Genomic DNA, 15,337 nt, shown 5'->3' with positions numbered 1-15,337 from the left:
AGGGGATATCGGCGTACAAAGGTGAATTCGCGTAACAAATTATACCATTCGTTTTCTCCTATTAGCGCTTTTGAAAATTGAAAACTTGGGGCCTAAGCAACATTTTAGTGGAAAAAATTTTCATCTACTCAGCCCAATGTTATACAATTCTGTGAATCGCCCGAGAGTTAAAAATGCTCACTACATCTCTATATAAATCTCTTGAGAGGTATAGTTTTCAAAATTAGGTCACTTTTGGGGGATTTACACTGTTTAAGCACATCAGGGGCTCTGCAAATGCAACATGGCGGCCGTTATCTACTCCAGCCTACTTTTCGCTCCAAAAGTCGAATGGTGCTCCTTCCATTCCAAGCCCTGCCATGTGCCCAAACAGTAGTCACAGTAGTTTTCCACCACATATGGGGTATCGCTGTAAACAGGAGAAATTGTACAACAAACTGTATGGTCCATTTTCTCTTGTTACACTGGTGAAAATGAAAAGTTTGGGGCTAAAGGTCCATGTTTGTGGGAAAAATTTAATTTTTTATTATATATGTATTCTAACTTCCCAACAAAAAAAAGTTATATTTAAAAAATTATGCTGATGTAAAGTAGACATGTGCTAAATGTTATTTATTAACTATTTTGTGTGATATAACTCTGGATTAAGAGCAAAAAAATATATCAAAGTTTGAAAATTGGTACATTTTCTAAATTTTCGCCAAATTTCCTATATTTTCCCAAATAAATGGAAAAAATATCAACCTAAATTTACCACTAACATAAAGTACAATGTGTCAGAAAAAACAATCTCAGAATCACTGGGACTCGTTGAAGCATTTCAGAGTTATGACCTCATAAAATGATACTGGTCAGAATTGGAAAATTTGGCCTGGTCAGGAAGATGAAAACAGGTTTCAGAATGAAGAGGTTAATATATTGCAATCATATTATATAGCACTGTGTACTTACAATTGTTCATTTTGCCTTTCTATCCAGCTGATTCTTCTCTTTTCCCTGCTCTATGTAGAAACAGGAAGTCTCTTGTCAATGCTACAGCAGCTAGTGGTCTGACTCCGCCCCCTCTTCTGATAAGGAGCTCACTGTTAATAGACTATGTACATGGAGAGCCTGGTATGAGCGGGGTTAGCTTTCTCAGTTCCGCTTCATGCTGCATCTAAAAACTCTGATTGTGTCACAACTACTGCACCCAGTAAACCAAGTGATACATTGTTGTAATCAGACTCACTAGCCTTATATTATGCTCCTCTCAGATTAAATAGTAAAAACTTGCTGACAGATTCCTATTCACCCTTTCACTCATGGACGATTTTCAATTTTTACATTTTCATTTTTCCTCCCCTTCTTCACAGAGCCATAACTTTTTTATTTTTCTGTCAATATAATCGAATGAGGGGTTGTATTTTGCAGGACAAGCTTTACTTTTGAATTACACCATTCATTTCACATGGAAAACAGGAAAAAAATTCCAAGTGCGGTGAAAATACAAAAAAAGTATTTTTTATTTATTTTTACTAACCATGTTCACTATATGGTAAAACTGACCTGTCAAAATGATTCTCTAGGTCAGCATGCAGTTACCATACATGTATAGTTTTGTTGTTTTTTTAAGTGTGGAAAGAAAATCAGAGGTTTGTATGAAAAAAATGTTTTGCTTTTGTCGCCATTTTACGAGACCTGTAGCATGAGGACTTATTTTTGCACCATGAGCTGGTATTTTTACTGATGCTATTTTGGGGTAGATACAATGTTTTGGTTGCCTCAGTCTTATTACATTTTATTGCAATGTTGTAGTGGCCAAAAAAATGTTATTATTAGAGATGAGCGTTGTTCTACTCGAACTGTTTGCCAATCTCAAATTCGAGCTGTTTTGGGCGGTGTTCGAGCCGTTCGGCGAACACGAACAATTTGAGAAAAATTCGGCTGTTCGAGGTTATGTTCGATAACTGTTCGTGCACCAAAATCATAACTGGATTTTTTCTCAGTAATGATGAAAATTAATGTTAATACGCAGTTTGAGTGTACAGCGGGGTGGGGGGAGGGGCAGGGGATGGATCTCTGCAGGAACAATGAAGATCTCCATTTTTTTTTCTCTTTCCCGCATTTACAGTGGGGAGATGCAATCTGTCAGCCTATCAGCAGCGCACACACGGAGCGAAGTGCTTTTTTTCACACAAGCAAGGGCATGTGTCATTGGCAGTGTATGTCACATGTCCTTGCCCTATAAGACCAAGCCATTTTCCCCGTCGCCACCATTTTCTCACTGCTGCAGCTGCGTGTTAGACGGCACCGCTGTTGCTGTGTGCGCTATACCTTGTTAATTTCAAGCCAATTTTCGCACAAATATACAGATAGCTTGGGAGTAGGGAATAGTTGTGATTGCAGTCCTTTTAAGGACTAGGTTACAGCATTTCCTACGACTTTTATCAGGCAGGTCTGTGCTCTTAAATAGATAGGTTGTGGGAGTAAAGACTAATTGTAATTGGAGTCCTTTTCAGGACTAGGTTACATCAGTTCCTATCAGTTTTTGCCAGGCAGGTCTGTGCCAGTGCTGTGCAAGTTTTTTTCACAGCATTTGGCTGAATCTAGCAAAGCTAATCCTTTTTGGCCTATTGCAGAGTGTGTTAGTCAGTGGAGTAGCCTATCTGTGTTGCAAGATATACCACCTGTGTATAGAATACCAATTTTTTTACTGCACCTAGTGAAGTAAAATCTTTTGGGCATAGCATCATTCTATTAGTCCATCTATACTGACCTCCATCAGGTTGCAAACTGAATCTAATTTTTTTCTGCATCTAGCTCTGAAAAAATATTGGGCTTCTAGCTGTGTGTGGGTCTTGTTCTATTAATCCATCTATACTGACCTCCATCAGGTTGCAAACTGAATATAATTTTTTTCTGCATCTAGCTCTGAAAAAATATTGGGCTTCTAGCTGTGTGTGGGTCTTGTTCTATTAATCCATCTATACTGACCTCCATCAGGTTGCAAACTGAATATAATTTTTTTCTGCATCTAGCTCTGAAAAAATATTTGGCCTTCTAGCAGTGTGTGGGACTTGTTCTATTAGTCCACCTATACTGACCTCCATCAGGTTGCAAACTGAATATATTTTTTTCTGCATCTACCTCTGAAAAAATATTGGGCTTCTAGCTGTGTGTGGGACTTGTTGTATTAGTCCATCTATACTGACCTCCATCAGGTTGCAAACTGAATATATTTTTTTCTGCATCTACCTCTGAAAAAATATTGGGCTTCTAGCTGTGTGTGGGTCTTGTTCTATTAATCCATCTATACTGACCTCCATCAGGTTGCAAACTGAATATAATTTTTTTCTGCATCTAGCTCTGAAAAAATATTGGGCTTCTAGCTGTGTGTGGGTCTTGTTCTATTAATCCATCTATACTGACCTCCATCAGGTTGCAAACTGAATATAATTTTTTTCTGCATCTAGCTCTGAAAAAATATTGGGCTTCTAGCTGTGTGTGGGTCTTGTTCTATTAATCCATCTATACTGACCTCCATCAGGTTGCAAACTGAATATAATTTTTTTCTGCATCTAGCTCTGAAAAAATATTGGGCTTCTAGCTGTGTGTGGGTCTTGTTCTATTAATCCATCTATACTGACCTCCATCAGGTTGCAAACTGAATATAATTTTTTTCTGCATCTAGCTCTGAAAAAATATTTGGCCTTCTAGCAGTGTGTGGGACTTGTTCTATTAGTCCACCTATACTGACCTCCATCAGGTTGCAAACTGAATATATTTTTTTCTGCATCTACCTCTGAAAAAATATTGGGCTTCTAGCTGTGTGTGGGACTTGTTGTATTAGTCCATCTATACTGACCTCCATCAGGTTGCAAACTGAATATATTTTTTTCTGCATCTACCTCTGAAAAAATATTGGGCTTCTAGCTGTGTGTGGGTCTTGTTCTATTAATCCATCTATACTGATCTCCATCAGGTTGCAAACTGAATATAATTTTTTTCTGCATCTAGCTCTGAAAAAATATTGGGCTTCTAGCTGTGTGTGGGTCTTGTTCTATTAATCCATCTATACTGACCTCCATCAGGTTGCAAACTGAATATAATTTTTTTCTGCATCTAGCTCTGAAAAAATATTGGGCTTCTAGCTGTGTGTGGGTCTTGTTCTATTAATCCATCTATACTGACCTCCATCAGGTTGCAAACTGAATATAATTTTTTTCTGCATCTAGCTCTGAAAAAATATTGGGCTTCTAGCTGTGTGTGGGTCTTGTTCTATTAATCCATCTATACTGACCTCCATCAGGTTGCAAACTGAATATAATTTTTTTCTGCATCTAGCTCTGAAAAAATATTTGGCCTTCTAGCAGTGTGTGGGACTTGTTCTATTAGTCCACCTATACTGACCTCCATCAGGTTGCAAACTGAATATATTTTTTTTCTGCATCTACCTCTGAAAAAATATTGGGCTTCTAGCTGTGTGTGGGACTTGTTGTATTAGTCCATCTATACTGACCTCCATCAGGTTGCAAATTGAATATAATTTTTTTCTGCATCTAACCCAGCCAATAGTTTTGGCCTAATACCACAGTTTGGCCACTCAGCTCTGCTCGGTTACCATCCATTGTTTTTTTGTGCAAACAACTCCAGAGTTGTGAATTAGTTAACCACCAAAATGAGTGGAAAAAGGCCTGCTGCTGGTGGAAAGGGGAATAGGCGTGTTGGGAAGGGGAAAAAAGGTTGTGTCCGTGGGGTAGGTGTTAAAGCAACAGTAACATCTGCAGAAGAAAGACCATCTTCCAGCCAAACTAAAATGTCTACTTCTTTTAGCGGACAATGTGATAAGATCCCTTTCTTACGGCCACGCCAATCGCTACAAATTCCAGATGAGGCACAAAAACAGCAGGTGCTTCAACGGATATCAAGTGCTCCTTTAAGTGGGCTCTCCTCCACATCAACTTCAACATCACAAATACTCCAGTCCTCAAAGGTGTCACCCAAATCGCACTTGCTTCCTCACAGCTCCCAAATCTCCAGCTGCCCGTCTGAGTATGAGGTAGAACAGATGGTTGAGTCTGCAGAGCTGTTTACTCATACTATAGCCTGGGAATCAGAGGTCGACTCCAGCGCTTCTGTGAATCCAGACGAGGAAATGATCTGCACTGATGCCCAGAATCTTTATGAGTCGGATCCAGGACCAGACGCAGAAGGTTCTGACCATAATGTAGACCCTCATTCCCAAACTGTAACTCCTGTTGGTGGAGACAATGAGGAAGACGATGATAAGACTCAAATACCTGATTGGAGCGACAACTTTAGTTTTTTGTCAGGGCAGGAACAGGTTGGCTCTGAGGACGACGGGTGTGATAACACACAGGGTGATGATGATGAGGTTGGAGATCCCACTTACTGTCAACCCACAGTCAGCCAAGAGATGAGGTCAGCAGAGGAGGTGGAGGAAGATGCTAGTGACGACGAGGTCAGGTTGCGCCTTCCTGGACAGAGACGTAGTACTGGAAGCACGTCAACAACTGCATCCTCAAACACAACTCTGCCTCTCACCACAAGTCGTGGTGGCTCTTCAGGTCGCATGGGTGCTAAGCCTTGCATAGCCTGGGCATTTTTTCAGATCGATAAAGATGACCCAACTCGTGTTATCTGTAACATTTGTCAGCAAAAGCTAAGTAGAGGCCAAAAAATACATAGTTTGAGTACTTCATGCATGAACCGGCACATGGACATGAAGCATAAGTTGCAGTGGGAAGCTCAGTGTGCTACAATGCGGCCTAGCCGGCCGGGCCAACCACCGTCTGCCATATCTTGTGCATCCGCGGCCTCTTCATCCTCTGTGACTGGGGGGACAGCAGTCACACCTGTTTTGGGGCGCAGACCTGCCACCTCTTTACCCGCAACAGCCAGCGTGATTGGCAGGTCATCATTTTCTTTGGAGGTGGGAACACCAGCTGGTGTTGAGCGCTGTCCGACATCGATAGCACCACCTTTGGATCAAGGCAACCTAACATGTCCGCCTGCATCTTCCTCACAGACCGTCAGTTTGCCGGGGACACCCTTATCAACCCCGTCTAAGCACAATAGCCAGCCCTCGGTCCCTCAGATGTGGACAAGTAAAAGACCATTTCCTCCTAGCCATGAGAAAGCTAAGAGGTTGAATTTCACCATCTGCAAGCTCTTGGCTACAGAAATGCTGCCTTTCCGCCTGGTGGACACAGAGGATTTTCGAGACCTTATGTCCGTCGCAGTGCCCCAGTACCAGATGCCCAGTCAGCACTACTTCTCAAAGAAAGGTGTGCCTGCGCTCCACCAGCATGTCGCACACAACATCACCGCTTCTTTGAGAAACTCTGTGTGTGACAGGGTGCATTTCACCACAGACACTTGGACGAGTAGGCATGGACAGGGGCGTTACATGTCGCTGACTGGGCACTGGGTAACTATGGTGACAGCAGGACAAGGGGCTGCTGTCCAAGTCTTGCCGTCCCCACGAGTTGTGCGTCAATCCTCTTTATGTCAAAGTTCCTCCACTGCTTCTGCCTCCTCAACCTCCTCTCGGTCTTCCACCTGCACCCAAAGCCTGTCTGGTCATGCCACAAGCTTTCTAACTGCGCAGAAGGGATCCTGCACACCTCCTTACTATGCTGGCAGTAGGGCTCAACGTCATCAGGCGGTTTTTACATTGAAATGTCTGGGAAATGTGAGTCACACAGCTGAGGAGTTGTGGTCAGCTCTGGAGAACCAATTTCATGAATGGTTGTCTCCACTGGACCTGAAACCAGGGAAGGCCGTGTGCGACAATGCTGCAAACCTGGGTGCGGCCCTTCGCCGGGGCAATGTCACACACGTGCCTTGTATGGCTCACGTGTTGAACCTGGTTGTCCAGCAATTTTTAGCCCACTATCCCAGACTAGATGGCCTTCTGCAGAGGGCACGGTCGCTGTGTGCTCACTTCTGCCGTTCGCATCCCGCAGCTCAGCGACTTACATCTCTACAGAAGTCGTTGGGCCTGCCACTTCACCGGCTAAAATGCAATGTGCCTACCCGGTGGAATTCAACTCTGCACATGTTGCAGCGACTGTGGCAGCACCGACAAGCCCTGGTGCAATACGTTCTGACGTATAGCCTGGGCCAACGAGATTCAGAGGTGGGGCAAATCACGCTGGAGGAGTGGTCTCAGATCAGGGACCTATGCACCCTTCTGCACAGTTTTGAAATGGCGACGAAGATGTTTAGTGCTGACGATGCCATTATCAGCATGACTATTCCGGTGATTTACATGCTGGAGCACATGTTAAACAGAATTCGGAGTCAGGTGGTGGCACAAGAGGAGGTGGAGGAAGTAGAGGAGGAGGAGTTGTATGCGGAAGGGCTAACATCTGCAAGGTCCAGACGGTCGGCAGCACCAAGGCGGCAGGCATGTGAGGGTGGGGGAGATGGTTTTACCAGGGCGCATGGTAGCAGCCAAACTAGTGAGGAAGATGCAGGAGCCCAGGAAGAAGTGGAGGACGAACTGATGGAAGACTCATCAGATGAGGGAGACCTTGATCACATTTCTGTTGTGCGAGGTTGGGGGGAGAGGACAGAGGAAGGAAGCATGATTGTTACCTCGCCACCAACACAACAGGGACTTGGTGCTCCTGGATGCGCAACACACATGAGTGCCTTCTTGCTGCACTACCTGCAACATGACCCTCGAATTGTGAGAATTAGAAATAATCCTGACTACTGGGTTGCCACACTGTTAGATCCCCGGTACAAAAGTAAATTTGCAGAAATTATTCCTGCCATAGAAAGGGATGCACGCATGCAGGAGTATCAGCAGAGACTGTTGCAGAATCTTACATGTGCTTTTCCACAAAATACCAGTGGTGCACGTAGTGAATCTCACAGTTCCAACTTGCCAACCGTGGGACCGTCAAGTGTTCAGCACTCAAACCGTAACAGAACCACAGTATCTGCTGGTAACATCAATTTTGCGGAATCATTTCACCACTTTTTTAGCCCATCCTTTGCAAGGCCACAGGAGACAAGAAGTCTGACACATAGTCAACGCCTAGAGACGATGGTACAGGAGTATCTCCAAGTAAACATTGAAGCCACGACTGTGTCACTGGACCCTTGCTCTTTTTGGGCTTCCAATCTGGATAAATGGCCGGAGCTAGCCACTTACGCCTTGGAGATCTTGTCATGCCCCGCAGCCAGCGTTCTGTCTGAACGTGTGTTCAGCGCTGCTGGTGGTGTGCTGACAGATAAGCGCACGCGGCTCTCCACTGATAATGTAGACAGACTCACGTTCATAAAGATGAACAAATCATGGATCCGAAACGACTTTTCTACCCCTGTGTCATCCTGGGGAGAGTAAAAGCTTGATGATTGGTTAAAATCACCCTACCAACCGTTTAAAGCTTTCAAATTACTAATCATGTTTATCTGTATCTTGACTGGAAAATAATTTGGGCTTTGTAGCAGTGTGCAGCACTGATCCTATTAGGCCATCTATACTAAAGCTTCACCAGATTTAAAATTTAAAATAATTTTTAGCTGCATCTAGCCCGGAAAATAATTTTGGGGCTCCGAGATGCGCAAGACACATAAGTGCCTTCTTGCTGCACTACCTGCAGCATGACCCTCATATTGTCAGAATTCGAAGTAATCATGACTACTGGGTTGCCACACTCTTAGATCCCCCAAACTTTTCGATCAACCTTTTCATTTTAATAAAGACCAAAAAAATGGTCATTTTTGAAATTATAAGCATTAGCAGGTTGTTAGAAACTGAAATCAAACAGTTTTCAACTCAAAACTTTATTCTAGGTGATGTTACATTTTCACATAGGACCCCTTGTTCGAAAGGAGCTTCTGAACTCTCTCGTCCATTGAATTTGTCAGGTTTTGGATGGTTTCTGCTTCAATTGTTTTGCATGAGGACAGAATACCCTCCCAGAGCTGTTGCTTAGATGTGAACTGCCTCCCGCCATCATAGACACTCCTTTTAATGATGCTCCAAAGGTTCTGAATGGGGTAGAGGTCAGGGGAGCATGGGGGTCACACCATAAGTTTGTCCCCTTTTATGCCCATATCAGCCAGAGATGCAGATGTTTTATGTGCAGCATGAGATGGTGCATTATCATGCAGAAAAATGATCTTGCTGTGAAATACACGGTTCTTCTTCTTGAACCATGGCAGGAAGTGCTGTTTGAGAAAATCCACATACATTATGGAGTTCATCTTTAGCGCCTTCAGGGATCCTAAAGGGGCCGACAATCTCTCTCCCCATGATTCCAGCCCAAAACATTACTCCACCTCCTCCTTGTTGGCGCTGTAGCCGTGTTTGCGTGGGGTGTCCATCAACCAGCCATCCTCCACTCCATCCATCTGGACCATCGAGCGCTGCACGGCACTCATCCGTGAACAAAACAGTTTTGAAATCAGTCTTCATGTAATGTTTGGCCCACTGGAGCCGTTTCTGCTTGTGTGAAGTGGATAGAGGAGGTCGACAGGATGGCGTATGCACAGCTGCAAACCTCTGAAGGACCCTGCATCTTGTTGTTCGGGGGACGTTGGAGGCACAAGCAGCTTCAAAAACTTGTCTGCTGCTATGACAAGGCTTTTTTGCCGCTGCTCTTTCAACCTGACGTAATTGCCTGTAGGAAAGAGTCCTCAATTTGCCCTTATCAGCACGCACACGTGTGTACTGTGAATCAGCTACATACTTCTTGATTGCCAAGACACTTCATCCTGATCATCGCACAATGTTGATTGTAGTCATGCCTTGACCTAAACACTCCACAATTTGTTGCTTCTCAGCAGCCGACACATCCTTTTTCTTTCCCATTTTGGCAGAAAATGTAGGCTGCTTAATAATGTGAGAGAGCCTTCTTAAGTAGTCTTGCCTTTCATTGGACACACCTGCCAAACTATTTAGCACAGGTGTCTGCAATTGCTTACAGAGATATAAAGAGCCCTGACACACATCACCATCAATGAGTTTAACTGACAAACAAACAAATTCTTCCCTTATCACTCCTAAACACTTTTTGCATAATAATTTGGAACGCAGTGTACATGTGCTTTTCCACAAAACACCAGTGGTTCACGTAGTGAATCTTACAGTTCTAACTTGCCAACCGTGGTCTGTATGGAATTGTTCAATAAAGGGCCCAAAATTAAGATAACATAGATGGGAGAGGTCTCTATGAATAGGAATTCCTAAGTATTTGATACCCTGTGAGGGCCAGGCAAAGGGAAAGTTGGACTGGATGGAATCCTATATGGATTTGGGGAGGGAGACATCGAGGGCCTCAGACTTCGCTGCATTGATTTTAAAATTTTACCATGTAACAAAGTGATCTATTTCAGCCATAACAGCAGGGATGGATATATGTGATTGAGTGATATATACTAGGACATCATCAGCAAATAGAGAGCACTTGTACTCGGTGCTTCCCACCTCAATCCACCTAATATTGGGGTTATGGCGAATTGATGAGAGCAGGTGCTCCGTCACTAGGATGTATAAGAGAGGGGACAGAGGACATCCCTGCCTTGTCCCATTGGTGATTGTGAAAGGTGATGAAAATGTTCTGACGCACACCCTGGGCCTTGGGACACCCGGAGCCGGACCCTTTTTGGTGGATGCTGGTGGTTGTAGTCTTCGTGGCGGCGACCCGGTTCCGTGGCTCAGGGCGGTCAAACCAGTGGCGGAACTATTTATGTGGTTTTGATGTTTAAATGTCCGACTACGCCACCCGTGGATTGCGGTCAGAGTGAACCACCGCTACAGGGCAGACCGCTGAGGCTGGTGTTGTGGGTGCAGCAGAGCGTAGCATAACTCCCCACGGGAGGAGTATAGCCTCAGGGCAGTGTATGCGGAGGATGGGGGTGATGGTGCAGGGCAGCAGCAGTAACGACACGGAGTCAGTGATGCAGTCCAGGGCCTTTACTCACAGTTCTTATTATCCAGACCACGTCTGCAGGTAACGGCTGCCCACGTCGTACTGTGCTCACCAGGTGAGGGGCTCAGACAACTCCCAGATAACTTTGGAGCACTTCACAGGACCCCCTTTGTGTGTCCTTTGTCTGGCCTTTCTTACCAACACTTCTGTCCGGCTGCCTCGGGCCTCCTCTTGGTAAACTTGGCGCCAGTTTCCCTGACCCTATGTGGTGCCTTCCTAGCGGGTGTAGCGAGGGGCTGCGCCACATAAAATGTCAGAGCCTCCGGTTTCTAGCTGAGGGTCGTTTCCTGCCTCCACTAGTTCGGGGACCGATCTCCCCCTTTGGCCTGACCCCTCCATGCAGGTGGATTCGGGCGTGCGGTGGCGACTCGCCCGTCCGCACCCCTGGGATCCCTTCATTCCTCGTTCCTGGAGCCTTCTCCGCTCCTCTTCCTTCCTTCTCCCTCTTCCAGGCCTGGGCCTCTGTTACTAGGCCCGCCTCCGGAGCAGAGCTCATGCAGAGCCCCTGCTCCCTGCCACTTCTGCTCAGACTTCTCTGCACTGAACTAAGATGGTGCCCACCTTTTATACTCCCTTCTCAATGCACCCAGGAACTGCTTCCTCCCTGCTCCTGCACTACAGGGTTCCTCTTCCTCAGTGTTCCCTACCCCCACTCCAGCCAGGGACAGGGACTGTCGTGCCCATCTCAGGGGCATATTGGTCGCCCTGCCCCACGGCAATGTGGTGTAATGCATGCAGGTGTCGGTCCTGATCCACACTCAATCCTTACCTGAGAGTGAGATATCACACCTCTGGGTGAGGTGCAATACGTCTGTAGCAACCGAGCCCTCAGGGTGCTACAATTCCATTTATCTTCAGCCTAGGTGACGTATTGCGATACAGGGCCGTGATTTTGGCTATAAAAGGGTCCCCTAGACCCCTACCCCAAGCTTTTTAAGAGAATCATATATGGCGTGCCAGGAGACTCTATGGAATGCTTTCTCAGCATCCAACGAGAGTATTTAATTACAAATTTTTAACTGCATCTAGCCCAGGAAATACTTTGTGCCTAGTAGCAGTGTCTGCTAGTCAGCGGATTATCCCGGCTGTTAAGCAAGCTACACCACCTGTAGTTTAGACACTTAATTTTTTCAAAGGAAATGCTTCGGGACCATGGGATACTTAGTGAAGAGCATCAGGAGGCACCCCAAGTCATAGGGGCTGGGACTGGCAGTAGGATGCCTTGCGGTGGACAGCCGAGCTCGATCCTTATAAAAGCTTTTTAACTGCAGCAGCTTTAGTGGACGCTACTGGAGCTGGAATTACCGCGGCTGCTGGCATGAGACTTGCCCTCCAATAGATCCTTGTAAATGGATTTAAAGTGTATTCATTCAAATTAGAGAGACAATTTAAATTAAAAAGCTTAGAGTTGCCTCCACCACAGGGGGGCTCGCTCGACCCACCAGCGGACAGGCACCAGTATTGGGAGAGGGGGGCTGGCCGTCAGGGTTCACCGCGGCTCTGGCACAAACCCGGCGACACGGAGGTGGCACAGGCAGGAGCGGACTGGCCGTGTCGGCTTCTCACTTTTTGGATTTTAGAAGGGCATGACATGCCTATATCTGTGTCTCCCCCTCCTTTTACTCCTCCACCTCTTTTATTTTCGCATGACTATATGTACTTGTCACTTTTCCATGTGTTAGTTATGTCTTCTGAGCAGTTTGTCAGCTTTTGGACACCTTTGAAGGTGTTTTCTATGTGTTTCTATGTGTTTTTGTTTGCCTGCCATTGGTTTTAACGGTGTTCGAAGGTGTTCGACGAACAGTTCGACGAACAGTTCGGCGAACACACGGGTGTTCGACGAACCGAACCGAACTCGAACACTACAGGGGTGGCTCAACACTAGTTATTATGGTGTTACACTGTTTACCGATCAAATTAATTTACTTTATAGTTTGATAGATCAGACATTTCTCAACGCAGCAATACCAAATATGTGCATTTATTTTAAAGTGTTTTATTTTCAATGACGAAAAAGAGGGGGTGAATTGAACTTGTTTTTTATTTATTTTTTATTTATTTTTAACTTTCTACTGTATTTGTTATTCACCTTAGGGGGCTTGAAGATCATCCGTTCGCTTGTGCTATACATAGCAGTGCTTCAGCGTGTGTGCACTGATTTGAGCATCTTATACGCACCTGTCCTAAGTGTCCCCTGTTGTAATCATCTGACTGCTGACGCAGAGGAGCTGAGGAGAATGATCCGCTCCAGTCATTGGGCCCCGGAGCTGAGCTCAGGAGCGGAGTCCTGTCACTCACTGAGCTTAGCTCCGGGGCCCGCTCGCTGGAGTGGCTCATTTGCCCCGGTTCCTCGGCGTCAGTGGTCAGAGGATTACAGCGGGGGACATCTTCAGACAGGTGAGTATAAGGATTTTATTATTTTATTCTTATTTTTACACATCCATGTGTGTACAGAGTGAGACATTTTGCGGACCGTGCATCCACAAAAAAAACTGACATGTCAGCGTGTGGAGCACATGGACACACGGTCCGTGGAAACACACTGACATGTGCGCAGACCCATAGATTTGAATGGGTCTGCGTGTGTTAGTGTATCCGGTACGTGTGGAAACTGTCACCACACGTGACATATATATGAGTGCTATGCGTGAAAACTGCGGATTGCACTCGTGCGTGAAAAACTGACTTGTGAATGAGCCATAACAGATACTAAAAACATGGGTATAAGAGTCTCATAAATCAAATCTTCACTGAAACTAAACTGATACTGTTCATTCTACAGTGTTCTAATTACATTTCATAATGAACGGCTAATATGTATAAAATGTAGAGACAGGATAGGAATATAATATCAGATTTAGTGGTTTACTTTTCATGCGTACCAGAACTGGAATCTTAAAAACATATAACATACTCATTTTCTGTAGATAGAAATAGTTACTATGGTCTGTGGAAAGGTAATATACCTTAGAGGCCAGAACATTGACTTTGATAGAGTGTATCTGGAGAACAACAGAACATCTACATTTGCAAGTCTTATAAAATTAGTATTAGTTCAGGTGAACATTCACCAGGTAGACATTCCTGGCAAGATATGAGCAAAAGCATATTTTTATTACAAATATAATTATCCTTTGCCATTCATCCTGAAAGAGAAAAGTACATTAGCTGTAAAAACATCATTGAGCACATGTATAAAAGTTGACACAGTTTTTTGAAGTAAAATGGCAAACACATTTGTGCCATGATTATAAAGTGTCTGAAGTGCAGGTTTGTTTAATGTCTGATAGTTTTCAGTCTTGAAAATGGTACATTTTGTTTCAAGTAAAGACAAGTGGGAACAAGGGTACAGACGTTGCAAGAACTGTCCTTATAGATGAAAGCTTCTTTGCCTAAATATCGCTCCACTGCCCCTACAACATGTAGGTTTGTCACTCTCTTGCTGTTATGGAACCGGGAGCTGGAACCACTGTGCCGTGGAACGAGGAGGGACCGGAGGGGCGTAACTAGGGTCTAACCCAGACCGACCTTGGCTATACGGCAGCTAGTCGACTCTGTGAAACAAGGAAGGACCGGGAAGGTGGACTAGGTGCTACTCCGGGACCAACCTCGTGTGAGAGCAGGAGACTCCCAAGGGACTGATCGCAGTCGCCGAGTGGCATGGCTGGAAAGCAGGCGGACAAGCACAGCTGGTAGGCAGGCAAGCGGACACAGCTGGTAGGAGGCAGGCGGGCACGGCTATAATGCAGGCGGGCACTGCTGGTAGGCAGGCAGATGGGCAAGGCTGATAGACAGGTTGGTGGGCATGGCTGACAGACAGGCTGGACAGGCAGGTAGGCAGCGCTGGGACCTGAGGGCTGACAAGTATTTTAGGAACAAACTTACAACATTGCACAGCCACCCCCATGCTGGGGGAGGTGCCTTAAATAGTATTTGTCCTCTGGCCATTGGCCAGGTACATCTTAGGACGGCGCGCGCGGCCACTTTAAGAAACAGGCACGCCCTAAGAACAGTGCCCGGGGATCTGCATGCCGTGCGCGCACCCGGGCATGCACAGCGTGGAGGGGAGCCGGCGGCACGGGACTCACTGGACAGGGTCCGCAGCGGTAATGGGGTTGGCGTCTCTGGCAAGAGGCAGAAACGCCGGCGCTACAGTACACCCCCTTTACACCCCCTCTTTTTCAATTTTTCAAGCCCACAAGGAATTTTTCCAGGACAAGAGGAGCATGTATGTTCTTCCTGGGATCCCAGGACCTCTCCTCAGGACCAAACCCCTTCCAATCTACAAGAAAAAAGGTTTTACCTCTTACCCTTTTGGTAGCCAGAATATTCTCTACCTCAAAAAAGTCTTCGGTGCTGACCGGAGCAGGAGTGGTACCTGGATC

The sequence above is a fragment of the Phyllobates terribilis genome, unplaced genomic scaffold (genome assembly GCF_046119375.1).
Source record: "Phyllobates terribilis strain yellow unplaced genomic scaffold, ASM4611937v1 Scaffold_2__4_contigs__length_985480577, whole genome shotgun sequence".
NCBI classification, from domain to species: domain Eukaryota; kingdom Metazoa; phylum Chordata; class Amphibia; order Anura; family Dendrobatidae; genus Phyllobates; species Phyllobates terribilis.
The sequence above is the reverse complement of the archived record's forward strand: the minus strand, read 5'-3'. Positions refer to the sequence as shown.